The following is a 20190-nucleotide window of genomic DNA, read 5'->3' as shown; positions in this document are numbered from 1 at the left end:
TTGTAGTGCATTGGCATAATTTGGAATCTTAATGAGAACTGCTTTCTTCATCTTAATTGGATTCCAAGTTACATTAATTCTTTATAAAAATCTCTCAATATATTATGCTTACTAAGTCAGAAATATTTTGTTAGCACTGCATTTTAAACACGAGAGAAAGAGAGGGGGAAAAAAAAAGAACAGAGCAGTAGCTCATTTTAAAATACTCTAAAAGGCGAAAACAGTCCTTGCACACACCAGCACTGCAGACATGAATTCAGCCCCAGCTCGTGTTGTGTAACAGAAACGAGACTTCTACCTGCAGGAAACAGAGCACAGCCACCCAGGAAGCAGCGTGACTCGGACCATGACCTGCCCCATCAGGAGACACTCTCCTGCCACGGCCACCTGAACCCTTTGAGCCTGTTTCCTTGGATTTGAAAGAGAAGAAACCACTCTCAATACCTGTCTGTGGCAAGGAACTGGGTCAGGTGCCTGTGTTTGCAACTTGATGAGAGAAATGATGAGACTTTCTTAACTCAGGCAAAACAGAGACCCAAGCACACGCATTGTCCCAAATTACACAACCAGGAGAGGCAGAGACAGGATTCAAAAACCTGGGTACCTCTGAGTCCAAAGTCTTCTTTCTTTCTTCTTTTTAATGTATAGAAACACACAATGTTTGGGCTTCCGAGGTGATACTTAGTAAGCAGTGGTAAAGAACCCATCTGTCAATGCAGAAGACTGGTTCGATCCCTGGCTCGGGAAGATCCCCTGGAGGAGGGCACGGCAACCCACTTCAGTATTCTTGCCTGGAGAACCCCATGGACAGAGAAGACTGGCGAGCTACAGTCCACGGGATAGTAAAAAGTTAGACATGACTGAAGCAACTGAGCACACACACACAAGCTAATGTAAGCCAAAAAAAAAAAAAAATTGCATTATCTAGCAATGTAAAACTATCTAGGAATGAAAGAAATGTAGAAACAGAATATATTTGCTTTGCTTAATTATCATAAAGATGAGATAAAATAACAGTAACATTTTCAAGTGTATAATACATTAGTGACTCTAGGCACAAAGTCTTTCTGTCTACACCACTCTGGTCTAATAATTCTGACTGAGACAAAAAGCCAGTTTAGACTTGAAGGCATCATGCCAATTGAAATAGACCTGCCCATAGATTCCAATGATGTGAGACTCGGGAAGATTATGGTGAATGAAGAGGCTTCTTAGACCTAAATCCATAACACGTGGGGGTGGGAACCAATTTCTTATTTTACTTGAACTGCCTTGGGCCACTCAACAGTAGGAGTCCAGGAGAGTCTGGGGGTGCCCTGCTCAGGGTGCCCTCTCTTCCACAGTATAACCTATCCCCCTGCGCCCCTTCCAACTCTCCCTGCCTCCCTCTCCAGCTCCCAGGAGGGCCTTCAGGGTCTCAGAGCACAGATGCAGTGAAGTGATTTCCATCTCTTGCACCCAGCCTCCATCCCAGCCTGGTCCATGAGCGGAGGCAGCCTGAGCCGGCTGGTCCAGCCTCCTCTGGCCTTGGTTTCTCTGTTACAACAGCCTGGCAGCTCCAAACATGGAACTTACTGTACTTTTTGCAACTTCTTTTTCTGAGTCAGTGGCTCTCCCCCAGCTCCCTGGAGCAGAGAGGATGCTGAGGAGAAAGCTTCCAGGCCAGAGAGGTGCTCCCCCCAACCCCACCCCGGCTGTCTGGTTTGATGTGACAGCCACCTCCACTTACCACGCAGCTAGGTCCAAACCCCACTCCCCGCCAGATCTCCTGAAGGATCCTTAGGCCCTTCAGAGAGCAGACAGGGACACCTCGTGACTCAGCATCCAGGGGCCCACCCACATCCAGGACTGACCGGAGGGGACTAACTTAACCCCGGCTTCTTCCAGCAGGAGTGAGGACCCGGGCAGGACGCCCACACCACCCTCCTCTCCCCGGCTCCATCCAGGGCACTTCCCACGTGGAAGGAAAAACCCCTTTCCAGGCAGAAATAGCCTGGGGAAGCACACGTTTTTAGGCTGGGGCACCCTGACTACCTGCTCTTAGACGCTGGGCGGACGGGCTGGGAAGCCCTGGGCTCTGGGTCCGGGGGTAGGGGGGACCAGCTCTGCAGCAGTGCCCTCCTGGACTGGGCAGCGGGTCACCGGAGGGCAGGGGGTGGCTAGGCAGGTGGGAGGATTCCCCCCGGGGGTGCCGAGGGACCCTGCGCCGGTGACGCCTCATCCTGGTCCCGGAGCCGAGGCAGCACTGCCCCCCTGTGGACGGTCCCTGCACCGCAGCCACCTGGCAGCCGAAGGCCCGCGGGGCGGCCGCCTCAGAGCGGGCCCGCAGGGTCGCTGGATTCAGGTCCACCGATGCCCCCACTGCGGGGCAGGCACCCTTCTCACCACGTGCCGGGTGAGGAACCCAACACTCAGAAGCCACCCGCGACCTACCCCGGGCCGTGCAGCCCGTGACGGGCCGACAGGGGCCCGGGAGCCCGGTGCTCCTCCCCGGCCCCACAGTGGACTGACCGCCGCAGCTCCACGGCGAGTCTCGAGCAGGATCCTCCAACCTCTGACTCCGCTCCCTGCTTTTCAGCAGTGTGCGGGCAGCTGCCTCTCGCCTCTCCGGCCACTGGCCCATCCACACGCTCCCCCAGATCCGCCCCAGCGGCGCCCCAGACTCGGGCAGGCCAGGCCCCAGCCGCGTCCGCCCTGCAGGCAGCGCCAGCGCACGCTCTGGCGAGGTCTGGTTTTGGTTTCGCCCGCGGGGGCGGCCCTGGGAGGGGTCCCTGTCCTAGACCTGCGCGCCTTCACTGCCCGCCTCGCCCACCGAGAAGCAGAGGCTGCTCGTCCACAGCTCCTGCCTCCTCATTCCCCGGGTCCTCTGAACCTCTGCTGGGAGCTAATATCAAAACGCCCTTGTTCAGGGGAAGGCGGGGTCAGCTGAGAGAGCATCACTGATACATACACACTCCCGCGTGTAAAAACCCTAGCTCTGGGGAAGCTGCTGTGTGACACAGGGAGCCCCCGCCGGCGCTGTGATGACCCAGAGGGGCGGGGTGTGGGAGGAGGGGAAGGAGGCCCAGGAGGGAGGCCATGTAGGTATAGCTATTTGTTATAATTACTGATTTGTGCTGCTGTACAGCAGATGGGAATCCCAGACCACCTGACCTGCCTCTTGAGAAACCTGTATGCAGGTCAGGAAGCAACTGTTAGAACTGGACATGGAACAACAGACTGGTTCCAAATAGGAAAAGGTGTACGTCAAGGTTGTATACTGTCACCTTGCTTATTTAACTTGTATGCAGAGTACATCATGAGGAACGCTGGGCTGGAAGAAGCACAAGCTGGAATCAAGATTGCCGGGAGAAATATCAATAACCTCAGATATGCAGATGACACTACCCTTATGGCAGAAAGTGAAGAGGAACTCAAAAGCCTCTTGATGAAAGTGAAAGAGGAGAGTGAAAAGGTTGGCTTGAAGCTCAACATTCAGAAAACAAAGATCATGGCATCTGGTCCCATCACTTCATGGGAAATAGATGGAAAAACAGTGGAAACAGTGTCAGACTTTGTTTTTTTGGGCTCCAAAATCACTGCAGATGCTGATTGCAGCCATGAAATTAAAAGACGCTTACTCCTTGGAAGGAAAGTTATGACCAACCTTGATAGTATATTAAAAAGCAGAGACATTACTTTGCCAACCAAGGTCCGTCTAGTCAAGGCAATGGTTCTTCCCGTGGTCATGTATGGATGTGAGAGTTGGACTGTGAAGAAGGCTGACCGCCGAAGAATCGATGCTTTTGAACTGTGGTGTTGGAGAAGACTCTTGAGAGTCCCTTATACTGCAAGGAGATCCAACCAGTCCATTCTAGAGGAGATCAATCCTGGATGTTCATTGGAGGGACTGATGCTAAAGCTGAAACTGCAATACTTTGGCCACCTCATGCGACGAGTTGACTCACTGGAAAAGACTCTGATGCTGGGAAAGGTTGCGGGCGGGAGGAGAAGGGGACGATGGAGAATGAGATGGCTGGATGGCATCACCGACTCTGTGGACATGAGTTTGAGTGAACTCCGGGAGTTGGTGATGGACAGGGAGGCCTGGTGTGCTGTGATTCATGGGGTCGCGGAGAGTCGGACACGACTGAGCGACTGAACTGAACTGAACTGACAGCAGAAACCAATATAGTAAAATATGTAAACATAGTACAATACAACATAGTAAAAAAAAAAAAAAAACAATAAAAAAAGAAAGCGTTAGTTGCTCAGTCATGTCTGACTCTTTGCAACCCCAAGGACTGTAGCCCACCAGGCTCCTCTGTCCATGGGATTCTGCAGGCAAGAATACTGGAGTGGGTTGCCATTTCCTCCTCCAGGGGATCTTCCCTAACCGGGGATCGAAGCCAGGTCTCCCACTTTGCAGGCAGATTCTCTGCCGCCTGAGCCACCAAATATCCCCATTCAAATAACCAGTGTAGTTACTGTTTCCAGTTGAACCCTGACAGCCTGCTGGCAGAGCTCAAGACTGGTAAAAGGAGGCAGATCTCTGGCAGACACCCCCCGCTGCCATCCCAGGGCACAAAGGGGAGTGGGAGCAGGGGGCTGCAGTTGGGGGATGCTTGTGAAGATAAGAGTCAATCACTCAACAACTAAACCAAGGGTGAAATAATTTCAAATGAAAATAATGAGTTTTTCCATCAGCAAACCCTCACTGAAGAACATTTTTAAGTAACGTACTTCAGGAAAGAATGAAGTGATCCCAAATGGAAGGTCTGAAATACAGGAAGAAAGGAGGAGCAAAAATAATGATGACTTTTGGGGTAGATCTAAAAGGACATGAAACAATGCTATCTTATGAGGTTGAAAAAAAGAATCCATAGGTCAGATGGGGGTGCTATGGACTGAATTGCGTCCCCAAAATTCACACGGAGAAGCCCTAATCCCACTGTGATGGTGTTCAGATGTGATTAAGTTATAAGAGGAGACCTTCGGGATGGGATGAGCGCTCTTATAAGAAGAGACCCCGGAGAGTTCTCCTCCACCCTGCCCCGTTAGGGCACAGCAGGAAGGCGGCTGTCTGCAAGCCAGGAGGAGGTGCCCCCCGCCAGAATCTAGACATACTGGTACCCTGATGCTGGACTTCCAGTCTTTAGAACCGTGAGAAAATACATTTCCGCTGTCTAAATCACCCAGGCTGCGGTACTTCGTTATGGCAGCTGAGTTACACCAGGGAAATTGTTTTACACTGGAGATGCAGCAAAGCCCTCATCTTGTCCTGAAGGAGTGAGCAGACAGGGCTGGCCGCCAGGCAGCTTGAACTTGCACATCTTCCCAAGTGGACTGGCCACTAGTTCTGATTGGCCCATGTGTGTCATAAAACAAATAAGTTCACTACCTCTGGGGAAATTATTGACCATTTTTAGACTTTGATAAATTAAGCTTTCATATTATAATGCTGAGAGTAATGACCCATTAAAAAATTTCCAATTAAAACACAAAGATTGTCAGAAGGAGGAAAAAAAATCCAAATATTTGCTAACAAGAGGCATATCTAAAACATAAGAATACACAAGATTGAAAGTAAAAGGACAGAAAAAGATACACCAAGAAGATGTCCATTTAAAAAAATGCTACTGGGCCATTATAAATATTAGATAGAACAGATTTAAGGTAAAGATAATCATCAGAAAGAAGCTCATGTCGTAACAACAAAAGCTCACTCACTAGAACGATGTAAGATCTGGTTAAAAGAACAGATTCCAGGGACAGTCTGTTCAAATCCCAGAATGGCTACTTACTATATGTGGAGTCTACAGCAAATTACTTAGTCTCTGTATTTTTCAGTTTCCATACGTAAGTGGGCTACTAATAGTAACTACCTCATAGGACCGTTGGGCTCCTCTGGTGGTTCAGTGCTATAAAGAACATGCCTAACAATGCAGGAGACCCGGGTTCTATCCCTGGGTTGGGAAGATCCTTGGAGAAGGAAATGGCACCCCATTCAGTATTCTTGCCTGGGAAATTCCATGGACAGAGGAGCCTGGCAGGCTGCAGTCCATGGGGTCACTGAGTCAGACGCAACTTAGTGGCTAAACAACATAGAATGGTTAAGAGGATAAACAAGTTAGCATATATTTAAAGCAATTAGAACAATGCCTGGCATGTATGTATATAGTAGGCATTCCATCATAGGACTTGAAGCTTTACAAACCCTAATAACACGAATCAATATATGTGAAGATAAGTTTACCAGAACTACAAAATGTAAGAGACACCAGTCCAGATTCTCAGTGGGCTATTCTAGACAAATCCTCTCAGTGATTTAAAAAATGCAGTAACAATATGGAAAAGTTGACAGTACAAAAACCTTAAATCAATGAACACATATAAAACACTGCATCCAATAAGCTCCTATGAATTATTTTCCAAAATTTGACATATACTGCGTCTTAAAGTAAATGTTAGCAAATTTCATACAAAGCCTGCATGAAATCATGAAAAACATACTCTAGAACTAGACGCAACAAAGCTAAAAATAAAAAACCAAAAAACCCTAGAAAGTCTTCCTATGTTTGGAAATTAACACTTCTAAATATTGGATTGGCCAAAAGCTATTTGAGTAACTTGCCCAAGATCACAGGGCAGAGGCAGGATTGGAATTTCAAAAGCCCAATTCTAGGGCCCCATTCTTGCTGTTTGCCTTACCTGTAGAAAAATAAGGTGAATTTTATGACGAACAGGAAGCTTTCATCTCTATATCTCATGTGCAGTGTATCAGAAGGACTTTATACATTTAAAAATAACTGGTCAATGTTTTTTAGGCTGGTGAACATTTGTTGTTGTTCAGTTGGCAAGTTGTGGCCAGCTCTTTTGCTACCCCATGGACTGCGTAGCCCACCAGCCTCCTCTGTCCATGGGATTTCCCAGGCAAGAATACTGGAGTGGGTTGCCATTTCCTTCTCCAGGGGACCTTCCTGACCCAGGGATCGAACCCACTGCTCCTGTTTGGCAGGTGGATTCCTTACCACTGAGCCACCAGGGAGGTCCCCCAGGTGAACATTTTCTTGGCTATAAAAGTGACAGGTATGAAGAGGGAAGCCGGCGAGATCCCTCTCCCCCACCCCGAGACACGTGTATGCTCCTGAGGGGTACTACTGCCACTGTCTTGTGGATCCTCTCAGAAATATTTTATGCACATAGAAATAAAGACATGTTTTTCCTTTTTTATTTAATGAATGGCATATCTGCACATTTTTCCAACCTTTGTTTTTTCACTTTAATGATTTATCTTGAGAATCATATTAATTCATTTAAAACACCCTCATATTTTGTAGAGTGGCAGAGTATTCCATTGTGTATACATTAAATTCTATAATTTAATTTGTATTCTGTTGCTAGAACAGGAGGCTGTCTCCAATGTTCTGCTATTTCAAACCATGCTGTGGGGAAGATGTCATTTTGCAGTGTGCAAATAAGCTGGAAACACCTTTCTGTGCCAGGGACTGGAGTATGTCTCAGTTCCGAAAGGTGTGTAACAAGTTACCCCAAATATGAGTAACCTAAGGGGACATTTATTTTTGTTCACAAACCTGCAGTTTCAGCTGGCAGAACTCAGTGGGAATGGATGTCATTGCCCCAGCAATGGTGGGCTGTGAGGACCCCAGTCCTCGGCAGGGGTCTCTCCCACTCCCGGGCCTGGCAGGCGATGCTGGGTGCCAGCTGGGACCAGACCTTAATGTGGCCCCTCTAGTGGGCTTCCTCACAACATGGAGGCTGACCCCAGAGGTGGGTTCTGAGCCAGGCTTCCTTGTCTTTGTGACCTCGGCTGGGAAGTCTGGCCTGCAGAGAAGCAGCCCCCAAAACCCCACCCGGCTCCGCGGGGAGGGAAATAGAATCCCCTCCTGACATTGGAAGGGAACATGGGCCCAGAAATACTTCTTCTGGGAAAGTCCTGCACAGAGATGGACTTGCTCCATCACAGGCATGTGCAGTCTTATAGATGTTTGCTAATCGCCCTTGGGGGAATATGTCCCAGTTCCCTCCCAACGGTGGTGAGTGAGAAACACATACCTGTTTGATGGAGGAACGAGAGCTGGAAGCACAGAAGGGGTTCGGGGAGGGGCCGCAGGAGTGCAGCTGTCCCATCACGCGGCCGCTGGGGGGCGGCGCTTCCCCGGAGAAGTGAAGGGCGGTGCCCTCCGAGGCCCGGAGGCCCCTAGTGACTACAACGCGCTTAAAGAGCCAGGCCAGACGCTCTCTGCATCCGGTCCGCTCTGCGGGCTCACACCGCGTGGGTGCCTCGGTGGACGGAAGACGAGAGGTGGATCAGAGCCGTCCGTCTCTCGAGCTCTTCAGTACAGCGCTGTCTGGTCTCCCTGGAACGTCCATCCAGGGACTCCAGCCCCACCATCCTCCACAGGACTCTGGGGTGATGCAGTTCCATTCAAGGCAGGTTTCCAGACGGCCTCAGGGTTGAGTGCCAGAGGGCTCGCTCAGTCCCCAGGGGAACAGGAGATGCTGCTGGGGGTCAGAGGTTGTGTCAGTGCTGAGCCCCAAGCTGCACTCCTGCCCAGATGACTCCAGGGGTGATTGTCTCTGATTCCACCTTGCTGAACCCTTGGTCACTTTCAGCGACCCCAAGACCACAGCCCCTGGGACTGAGCCTCCCTGGTGCTGTGAGGCCCCCGGTGTGGCATGGGGGGGCTGGTAGCAGCACCGGCTCAGCAACTCTCTATGCACGAGGTCTGAGATGCAGGCCCGCCTTGGGGTCATCATTCACACAGACCCACTCCCGCCTCCAGCGCCCGTGAGTCTGCCCTCAAAATGCCCACCTTCCCATCTCCTTGCCTGGCCTAGAGCACCAAGGGGGCCTGTCCACCGGCCGTGAGCGTCTCACCAGCCGAAGGCCACCCGTGGGAGGGAGGGATCAGGCCAGGCACCTGCACCAATCTCCAGGGAGGTCCAGGCCAGCTCCCTGCCTACAAACAGCTCCTCAGATGTCAGCAGGGCCCAAAGCAGGATGTCTTGACCATGAAGCTTTGATGCCAGGATAGTTCCATTGTGCATAAACCTTCCAAAAACGAGTGAAATGGGTTCATGGACCCCCTATTCATCACCCTCCCCTCCCCCATCATGTCCCCTTTCCACCAGGGCTCTGGGGCTGGTGGAGTCAATTTGCTTGCAGTCCAAGTAGACGACCAGCAGGTGGACCAGCAGGGCTTCCCAGGTAAAAATCTGCCTGCCAGTGCAGGAGATGCAAGAGACACGGGTTCAATCCCTGGGTCAGGACCATCCCCTGGAGAAGAGCATGGGAACCCACTCCAGCACCATCGCCTGGACAATCCCATGGACAGAGGAGCCTGGTGGGCCACAGTCCATGGGGTCACAAAGAGTTGGACACAACTGAGCGACTAAGCAACCCGGGGACCAGCAGGCCTGCTGCCCACCGTGAAGAGCGTGTTGTCACTTTGCCTGGGTGGACTCATCTGCCTCTGCGGTGCTTTGGGGCCCCCACTCTCACTTCCCACCTTGCAGTCCCACCTCAGCTTCCTGGCAGAACAGCGGCAGCAGTGGGGTCTACCAGCTGCCCACCAAGTCCTCCTGCAAATTCCTGCCAGTTCGCCTGGCCGGGACAGCAGAGTCCCACTGGGAGGCCTGGTTTGAACCTCGGTCCTGGGACCCCTGGGGAAAACAGGCGGCCTCACTTTTCTCACCTGTGAAATGGTCGTACCCCACTGCAGAGAAGTGCCGTGTTCAGCCCGATGGCTCACGCAGCTGTCCTAGCGTGGGGCCGGGAATGGGGCAGCTGGGGGCGTGGGGGCCTGTTCCCATCACCCTGGTTCTGTTCTGCTCTTATAGCTCCCAGCCCAGCGCCTTCATCCCAGCGAGAGAGGCCAGTGTTCTGGCCACACTCAGAGCAGAGAGGGGTCAGGCTGAGACTCAGGCCACACAGATGGGGGCGGGTCACGGGTGTCCCTCTAGCCACCCCCTCCACACGGTTTCTCCAGCTGAGGTGGATGGGCCCTCAGGGACACTCGATTGCTTCCCCTGTATCACCCTGCAGCGGGGGAGGGTGGCAGTCTGCATGCCAGGCCCCCAGTGCCCACTCCCCGGGGCCCCGCCCTGCCAGACTCTCTGCTGGATTACAGGAGACGCTTGACCTTGTCCCAACCCCCGTGCCGGTGGCCCCAGGCCATGGTGTGGGGGGCATCCTCGTTTTCACGCCCTAGCAGGCCTCTTACTGCCCTCTATTAGCTTTCACTAAGAGCCAGAACTCTTCTCGGCCAGGCTTCTGTGAGTGGTCGGTTGCGCCAGAGCAGGCGTCTCCCGTCTGCGCCCCTCACCGCCCCTGACCTCGGGCGTGGGGTAGCTCTTCTCAGCCAAGCTTCTGAGCTTCTCGCCTCTGCGCCGCTGGGGGCGGCGGCTGAGAGGAGCCACCCAACCCCGAGGTCAGAGCGGCAGCCGAGAGGAGCTACCCCATGTCCAAGAGGCGGTGGCTGCGCGCGCTGGAGGGCTGAGAGGAGCTACTCCACGTTCAAGGTCAGGAGGGGCGGCCTTGAGGAGATACCCCTCGTCCAAGGTAAGGTGCAGTGGCTGGGCTTTCTTAGAGCAGCTGTGAAGAGATATCCCACGACCAAGGTAAGAGAAACCCAAATAAAACGGTAGGTATTACGAGGGGGCATCAGAGGGCAGACACACTGAAATCATAATCACAGAAAACTAGTCGATCTGATCACATGGACCACAGCCCTGTCTAACTCAATGAAACTAAGCCATGCCGTGTGGGGCCACCCAAGACGGGCGGGTCATGGTGGAGAGGCCTGACAGAATGTGGTCCACTGGAGAAGGGAATGGCAAACCACTTCAGTATACTTGCCTTGAGAACCCCATGAACAGTATCAACGCGCAAAATGATAGGATACTGAATGAGGAATTCCCCAGGTCGGTAGGTGCCCAGTATGCTACTGGAGATCAGTGGAGAAATAACTCCAGAAAGAATGAAGGGATGGAGCCAAAGCAAAACCAATACCCAGTTGTGGATGTGACTGGTGATAGAAGCAGGGTCCAATGCTGTAAAGAGCAATATTGCATAGGAACCTGGAATGTTAGGTCCATGAATCAAGGCAAATTGGAAGTGATCAAACAGGAGATGGCAAGAGTGAACGTAGACATTCTAGGAATCAGTGAACTAAAATGGACTGGAATGGGTGAATTTAACTCAGATGACCATTATATCTACTATTGTGGGCAAAAATCCCTTAGAAGAAATGGAGTAGCCATCATGGTCAACAAAAGAGTCCTAAATGCAGTACTTGGATGCAATCTTAAAAATGACAGAATGATCTCTGTTCGTTTCCAAGGCAAACCATTCAGTATTACAGTAATCCAAGCCTATGCCCCAACCAGTAACACTGAACAAGCCGAAGTTGAACGGTTCTATGAAGACCTACAAGACCTTTTAGAACTAACATCCAAAAAAGATGTCCTTTTCATTATAGGGCACTGGAATGCAAAAGTAGGAAGTCAAGAAACACCTGGAGTAACAGGCAAATTTGGCCTTGGAGCATGGAATGAAGCAGGTCAAAGGCTAATAGAGTTTTGCCAAGAGCATGCACTGGTTATAGCAAACACCCTCTTCCAACAACACAAGAGAAGACTCTACACATGGACATCACCAGATGGTCAACACCGAAATCAGATTGATTATATTTTTTGCAGCCAAAGATGGAGAAGCTGTATACAGTTAGCAAAAACAAGACCAGGAGCTGAATGTGGCTCAGATCATGAACACCTTATTGCCAAATGCAGACTTAAATTGAAGAAAGTAGGGCAAACCACTAGACCATTCAGATATGACCCAAATCAAATCCCTCGGAGAAGGCAATAGCACCCCACTCCAGTACTCTTGCCTGGAAAATCCAATGGACAGAGGAGCCTGGTATGCTGCAGTCCAAGAGGTCGCTAAGAGTCAGACACGACTGAGCAACTTCACTTTCACTTTCATGCATTGGAGAAGGAAATGGCAACCCACTCCAGTGTTCTTGCCTGGAGAATCCCAGGGATGGGGGAGCCTGGTGGGCTGCCTTCTATGGGGTCACACAGAGTCAGACACGACTGAAGTGACTTAGCAGCAGCAGTATGATTATACAGTGGAAGTGAGAAATAGATTTAAGGGACTAGATCTGATAGAGTGCCTGATGAACTATGGACAGAGGTTCGTGACATTGTACAGGAGACAGGGACCAAGACCATCCCCATGGAAAAGAAATGCAAAAAGCAAAATGGCTGTCTGAGGAGGCCTTACAAATAGTTGTGAAAGAAGAGAAGTGAAAACCAAAGGAGAAAAGGAAAGATATAAGCATCTGAATGCAGAGTTCCAAAGAACAGCAAGGAGAGATAAGGAAGCCTTCCTCAGCGATCAATGCAAAGAAATAGAGGAAAACAACAGAATAGGAAAAACAAGAGATCTCTTCAAGAAAATTAGAGATACCAAGGGAACATTTCATGCAAAGATGGGCTCGATAAAGGACAGAAATGGTATGGACCTAAAAGAAGCAGAAGATATTAAGAAGAGGTGGCAAGAATACACAGAAGAACTGTACAAAAAAGATCTTCACGACCAAGATAATCACAATGGCGTGATCACTCACCTAGAGCCAGACATCTTGGAATGTGAAGTCAAGTGGGCCTTAGAAAGCATCACTACGAACAAAGCTAGTGGACGTGATGGAATTCCAGTTGAGCTATTTCAAATCCTGAAAGATGATGCTGTGAAAGTGCTGCACTCAACATGCCAGCAAATTTGGAAAACTCAGCAGGGGCCACAGGACTGGAAAAGGTCAGTCTTCATTCCAATCCCAAAGAAAGGGAATGCCAAAGAATGCTCAATGCTCAAACTACTGCACAATTGCACTCATCTCACACGCTAGTAAAGTCATGCTCAAAATTCTCCAAGCCAGGCTTCAGTAATATGTGAACCGTGAACTCCCAGATGTTCAAGCAGGTTTTACAAAAGGCAGAGGAACCAGAGATCAAATTGCCAACATCTGCTGGATCATGAAGAAAGCAAGAGAGTTCCAGAAAAACATCTATTTCTGCTTCATTGACTATGCCAAAGCCTTTGACTGTGTGGATCACAATAAACTGTGGAACATTCTGAAAGAGATGGGAATACCAGACCACCTGACCTGCCTCTTGAGAAACCTGTATGCAGGTCAGAAATCAACAGTTAGAACTGGACATGGAACAACAGCTGCTGCTGCTGCTGCTGCTGCTAAGTCACTTCAGTCGTGTCCGACTCTGTGCGACCCCATAGACGGCAGCCGACCAGGCTCCGCCATCCCTGGGATTCTCCAGGCAAGAACACTGGAGTGGGTTGCCATTTCCTTCTCCAATGTGTGAAAGTGAAAAGTGAAAGTGAAGTCGCTCAGTCATGTCTGACTCATAGCGACCCCATGGACTGCAGCCCACCAGGCTCCTCTGTCCATGCGATTTTCTAGGCAAGAGTACTGGAGTGGCTTGCCATTGCCTTCTCTGTATGGAACAACAGACTGGTTCCAAATAGGAAAAGGAGTACGTCAAGGCTGTATATTGTCACCCTGCTTATTTAACTTTTATGCAGAGTACATCATGAGGAACGCTGGGCTGGAAGAAGCACACTGGAATCAAGATTGCCGGGAGAAATATCAATAACCTCAGATATGCAGATGACACCACCCTTATGGCAGAAAGTGAAGAGGAACTCAAAAGTCTCTTGATGAAAGTGAAAGAGGAGAGTGAAAAGTTTGGCTTGAAGCTCAACATTCAGAAAACAAAGATCATGGCATCTGGTCCCATCACTTCATGGGAAATAGATGGGGAAACAGTGAAAACAGTGTCAGACTTTGTTTTTTTGGGCTCCAAAATCACTGTGGATGCTGATTGCAGCCATGAAATTAAAAGACGCTTACTCCAATAGGAAAAGCAGTACGTCAAGGCTGTATATTGTCACCTTGCTTATTTAACTTATATGCAGAGTATATCATGAGGAACGCTGGGCTGGAAGAAGCACAAGCTGGAATCAAGATTGCCGGGAGAAATATCAATAACCTCAGATATGCAGATGACACTACCCTTATGACAGAAAGTGAAGAGGAACTCAAAAGCCTCTTGATGAAAGTGAAAACGGAGAGTGAAAAGGTTGGCTTGAAGCTCAACATTCAGAAAACAAAGATCATGGCATCTGGTCCCATCACTTCATGGGAAATAGATGGAAAAACAGTGGAAACAGTGTCAGACTTTAATTTTTTGGGCTCCAAAATCACTGCAGATGCTGATTGCAGCCGTGAAATTAAAAGACGCTTACTCCTTGGAAGGAAAGTTATGACCAACCTTGATAGTATATTAAAAAGCAGAGACATTACTTTGCCAACAAAGGTCCGTCTTGTCACGGCTATGGTTTTTTCCGTGGTCATGTATGGATGTGAGAGTTGGACTGTGAGGAAAGCTGATCGCCGAAGAATTGATGTTTTTGAACTGTGGTGCTGGAGAAGACTCTTGAGAGTCCCTTGGACTGCAAGGAGATCCAACCAGTCCATTCTAAAGGAGATTAATCCTGGATGTTCATTGGAAGGACTGATGCTAAAGCTGAAACTGCAATACTTTGGCCACCTCATGCAACGAGTTGACTCACTGGGAAAGACTCTGATGCTGGGAAAGTTTGGGGGAGGGAGGAGAAGGGGATGACAGAGAATGAGATGGCTGGATGGCATCACCAACTCGATGGACATGAGTTTGAGTGAACTCTGGGAGTTGGTGATGGACAGGGAGGCCTGGCGTGCTGTGATTCATGGGGTCGCAAAGAGTCGGACACGACTGAGCGACTGAACTGAACTGAAGAGCCAGAACACAGGTAGCCCCGCCTCCAGTCTCCCTGCTCCAAGGAGGCCTCTGTCCAACCTGCTTTTAGGATGGCTTCCTAGCCATGGTCGTAGACTAGACGGTGCTGCTCCTTCCTTCCGGGCGAGGCTAGAATGATTTCCTCGGCAGGGCCAGGCAGGGGTGGGCGGGCTCCAACTGGCTCAGCCCCAGGTTCCCTGGGCCCTCAGGCTGAACACAGGCGCCCAGTATTCCTGATGAGCTGGAGGGCCCACCAGTATGTAGATGAGTCTAAGGGCCACTCGTCTTAGCAGAGGGCAGATAACCATGTTACCAGGTGCAGGATCCAGCCAGGAATCTTTACTGTTTCCCATCCCAAGTGTTAGTTGCTCACTCGTCTGACTCTTTGTGACCCCATGGACTGTACCCCACCAGGCTCCTCTTGTCTATGAGATTCTCTGGGCAAGAATACTGGAAAGGGCAGCCATTCCTTTCTCCAGGGGAACTTGAGAGGATTGAACCCGGGTCTCCTGCACTGCAGGCAGATTCTTTACCATCTGAGCCACCAGGGAAGCTCTTTCCCATTTCAAGTCAGTTACCAAATGGGAAGGGACGCCCTAGAGCACCCCCCAGCCTGGGACCAGCTAGGGGACCCACCTGCTTGGGTCAGTCCTGCACCTGCAAACTGACTGGACTTAGGGAGACGAAGCCTCTTTCCCCACTTCCCACCCCGCATGACAGACCTCCACCAGCCCCCACAGAAGCCTCTTTTTGTAAAACTCATTACTCTAGAAAACCAAGGCAGTGCTTGGCTTCCATTCCTGTTGCCCTCCCCCCAGGGCCAGGGGTTAGGGCCCCGTGCCTCTCATCATAAACTTGCCGCACATGCCAGTTCTAAGGGCCATGAAAGCGGGTGGGGGAACTTTTTAAATATATATATATATATTTTTTTTTAATACACCTTTATCTTTTGTCTCCACCACACGGGGTCTTAGTTCCCTAACCATGGTTTGAACCCATGCCCCCTGCAGTGGAAGTGTGGTGTTCTAACCACTGAACCGCCAGGGAAGTCCCAAGGGAACTTTTAAGAGCAGGGTGCTCACACCTCCAGGAGAGAAGTCCTGGGAGCTTGGGGCCAATTCACACCCCTGAGCCTATCACACCAGCCCTGTCCCCACCCCAAGGACCCCGCAGTGGTAGAAGCGGAGCAGAGAATCAGACTCATCTCCCAGTCTAGCCAGGGCAGGACGAAGCTCTGTCCAGTGAGTGGTGTCAACGGAGACAGCCCCCAGACAAGAGTTAGGCCCCAGGATTTTGTCCTCCCAGGTACTGAAGCCAAGAGTTCAGAGGGGCTCCTAAATTACCTGCTCTGTCCAGAACCATAAACTCTCCCAGGTGCTGTGTGCAGCCAAGACCCATCGATACAAACAAGCAAGGAGCTTGGGGTTGGGAGACGATCAGCAGGCAGGTTTGGAGATGAGGGGACAGCCGTCCTGCAGGAACATGGGGCTGAGCCACCGGATGTGAAGTTAGGATGGCCACTCTGCACCCCAGCCCTGGGGTCCAAGATGAAGCTGCTTGGCAGGGGACTCTGCTACCCCATGCACACCAGGGCTGCACACTTCCCTCCATCGGGCACTAGTGGCAGGCAGCCCCAGACTGGGGGGGGGGGGTCTGAGCCCCACGTCGAGTCCACTTGGCGCCTCAGTGGGCTGGCCTGGGTCACTGTCAGAATCTTTGGGTTCTGATCAGTCCTGTAAGAGCTTGTGTTTCTTGAACTCTGGTGTCGCCAAGAATCACTCACCTGGTAGGGTGAACTGCAATTCCAGGGTCTCCTGTTTGAGGTTTGGAATGGAGCCCAGAAACCTGCATTTTTAACATGCATCCCCAGGTAACTGTGGTGCGGGTAGGGTGGGAACAAGGCTGGGAGAAAACTCAGACTCTTGGCTGGTAAGACCCTGAAGGGGATGTGACTACCATGCTCCTCTGGCAGCATCCAGGGACATCCCGGCTCAGACAAGCTGACTCCTTTATTAACTGCCTTGGGCCTCAGCGCCCAGTATTGCCTCAAGACCTGGTGGTGGGGCAGGGTCTGGACACAGAGGGGAGGAGAGCAGGGAGCTGCAAGCTGGCCACTGGGGGTGGGGGCAGTGCTCTGGAGGAATCCAGGGGCTCAGTAGTGATTCATTGCTCAGCTCGGCCTCAACATAGCTGTCATTGAAAGTCTCTAACTTGCAAGTCAAACAAATGCCTAGGTTCTTGAAATGTTCAAAGACGTTACAAAGCAGCTCAGAGGTAACACCCTAACTTAATTATCAAGATCTCAGTCTTGATTCCAAGAGGGTCCATTTCAAGCCACCATCACCTGCACCCACAAAAGGCAACGTGTGATCCATATAAATGCTGAGTTACAACTCCCGTCTGCAGGATGGAAGGGCTGCATCCTCTCAAATTGCTTGACTTCGATTTAAACCGGTTTGGGGCCAGAACTGCCAGAACGCACCCTAGAATACTAAATGTTTTGAAATGTCACTTCATGGAAAGTACCACCACTTCGTAGGTTTTAAATTATTCTCAGGGGGTCTATTTTCTTCATAGTGAATCATCCACCAGTTCACCACCTCTAATCACGGTGCTGTGTTTGAAGCTAATTATTCAAATCACAAGCACGCAGATGAATGTAGTGGAGGACTTAGAAAGATGACATATGCAAATATTCACCACAGAGCTGCTGTGTTTTGGCACATACATGTCCAGCAGGTGTCAGCTCTGTGAAGAAAGTGTACTTTTAAAAAATTAGCACTTTTCAGAGGGACATAACAGAATCCAGAGTCTCTAAAATGTGTTATGCACCAAGTTTACGATACAATCCAAAACTACTAGGCATCATGCACTCATCAATATCAATAGAGACTGATCCTGGAAATATCCCAATGTTGGGGATTATCAGGCAAGGGTTTTTTAAGAGGTAGTGTAACTACGTACAAAGAGATTAAGGAAAATGAGCTTTTAGTAAGTGAACAAGTAGGAAATCTCAGGAAAGAAACTATTAAAAAAAAAATAACAGCAAATTCTAGAATGGAAAAAATATGAATAAAAGATTAGATGAGCTTAAGAGCAAGTTATAGATGACTGATAAAGACTCAGTGAAACTGAAGATACATAAAAATTATCCAACCTGCAAAACAGCGAGAAAGAAACTTAAAAAATGGAAACAGTCCGAAGCAACTGCGGGCCAACACTGAAAGAGCTAACATATGGAGACAAGCGGGCCTCAGAGACACTGAGGTTTGGCTTCACAGCCCTTGTAAGACAGTGAGTCACATGAAGTTTCTATTTTCCAGTGTTCATGAAAGTCATGTTTACACATGCTGTAGCCTATTAAAGTGTGCAACAGCATTATGTCCACAATAACAATGTACTTACCTTAAAAATATTTTACTGCCAAAAAATGCCGGAACAATTCCAACAGTAACAACAAAGATCACTGATCACTCATCACTGGAATACATCATGAAAAAGTCTAAAATATTGAGAATCACCCAAGAGTGACACAGAACATGAAGTGACCAAACGCTGCTGGGAAAACGGCACCAGCAGGCGTGCTTGAGGCAGGGGTGCTGCAGAGCCTCAACTTGAAAAAAAATGCATCATCTGTAAAGAGAGAGCAATAAAGCAAAGCCTAAAACAAGGTCTGCCTGTAACAGGTTTAAGAAGAAAGGGGCAGAAAATATATTTGAAAAAATGATGCCCAAATAGTCCCCAAATTTCATGAAAGACACACGTTTACAGATTCAAGATCGGTGAACCCCAAGCAGGATAAATACAAAGAAAATCCCAGCAAAGGATGTGACAGCATTTAACGTTGTCTATTTAGATGAGATGCTCCCTGAGGGCAGAGACTGGCATGCTTCCGTCTCTACCAAGTGGCCTGCAGACGCCGGTGGCCAACAACAGTCCCCTCTGTCAGCTAGGCGTCCGGCACAGTTCTGTGTTTTACACGGGTTATTGCATTTACCTTCTTCTTAAGCCTTCAAATATGTGTTGATGAAGACTCCCTTTCTAATGAAGCTCTGTAAATGACCATCAATCAATAAATATGAATGGACCCCTATGAAGCGCCGGGCACCGTTGCTTGACAAACAGGCTGTAACAGTAAATATGACACTCCCCGCCTGCCCTGCTGAGGCCCCGCTGCTGGAGGACACAACGTAAATAGAGTGGGAGCCAGGCATCCAGGGTTAAGTGCTAATAAGGAGGAAATACGGAGAACCTGGCGAAATGCTTCATATTTTGAAAACTGCACACAGCTAACTTTTGGTAAGAAAGTAACTCGGAAATCTACCATCCATCCAATCACTCCACGAGTAGCTGCTTGGTGTGGAGGAGTTGGGGCCGTGCTGGGGCTCAGACACACAGATGACCGGAGTCCTCGCAGAACAGAGCGCGTGGATAGCCAGCTCTGAGCAGCGGCTGCAGGAGCCTGGATGCCAGCCTGCTCCCCCTAAGGTGGCTGCTCTTGTCCCCCTGACCTCAATTGTCACAATCCCCTGCAGCGCTGCCCCCATGTGCAGTGCAGGTCCATCAGAAACCTTCTCCGGCCAGCAGCTTAACTTCACTCTGTTCTCTCACACAGGAAACAGAACGCCTTCTTTCAAAGGATCATTTTAAGGAGTAGACGGAAGCATCTCAGAAGCTATCAATGCTCCAGAATATTAGTCACTACGATTGAGACTTGATGTGGTTAAGATGCCAAAGTCTCTCCAATCATTCCACCTTCACCCTCTCCCACAGAGTCCCAAAGACTGTTCTAAATGCCTATGTCTCTTTTGCAGTCTCTTATACAGGGTTCAGGTTACCATTTTTCTAAATTCCATATAATTGTAGCATGTATATTATCATAAGTGACCAGTCCAGGTTCGACGCATAAATTTTCCTCTGTTCATTTCTTTGCATTTGTGCTTTTTTAATAAAATTCTTTTTTAGATAAAAATTTAAAAAAAAAAAAAAAAAAGATGCCAAAGTCTCCTGGGCGGGTTGCTTCGTGCTCCAGGAACGGCATTTTCAAACTATACCAGTCCTTTCCCAAGTCACTCGCAGAACCAACCTCAACTCTTGTCTACACAAAAATTGTGTAGAAATTTAAATGGCATCTAAGCAGTATCTTTTATTATCTAATAATGGAAAGTGAAAGTGAAGTCGCTCAGCCATGTCTGACTCTGCGACCCCATGGACTGTACCAGGCTCCTCCATCCATGGAATTTTCCAGGCACGAATACTGAAGTGGGTTGCCATTTCCTTTTCCAGGGGATCTTCCCGACCCAGGGATCGAACCTAGGTCTCCCACAT

Source organism: Moschus berezovskii, chromosome 13 (genome assembly GCF_049115385.1).
Source record: "Moschus berezovskii isolate FMDL1 chromosome 13, NW_MosBer_1.0, whole genome shotgun sequence".
Lineage (NCBI taxonomy): Eukaryota > Metazoa > Chordata > Mammalia > Artiodactyla > Moschidae > Moschus > Moschus berezovskii.
This window is presented reverse-complemented; position numbering follows the sequence as displayed.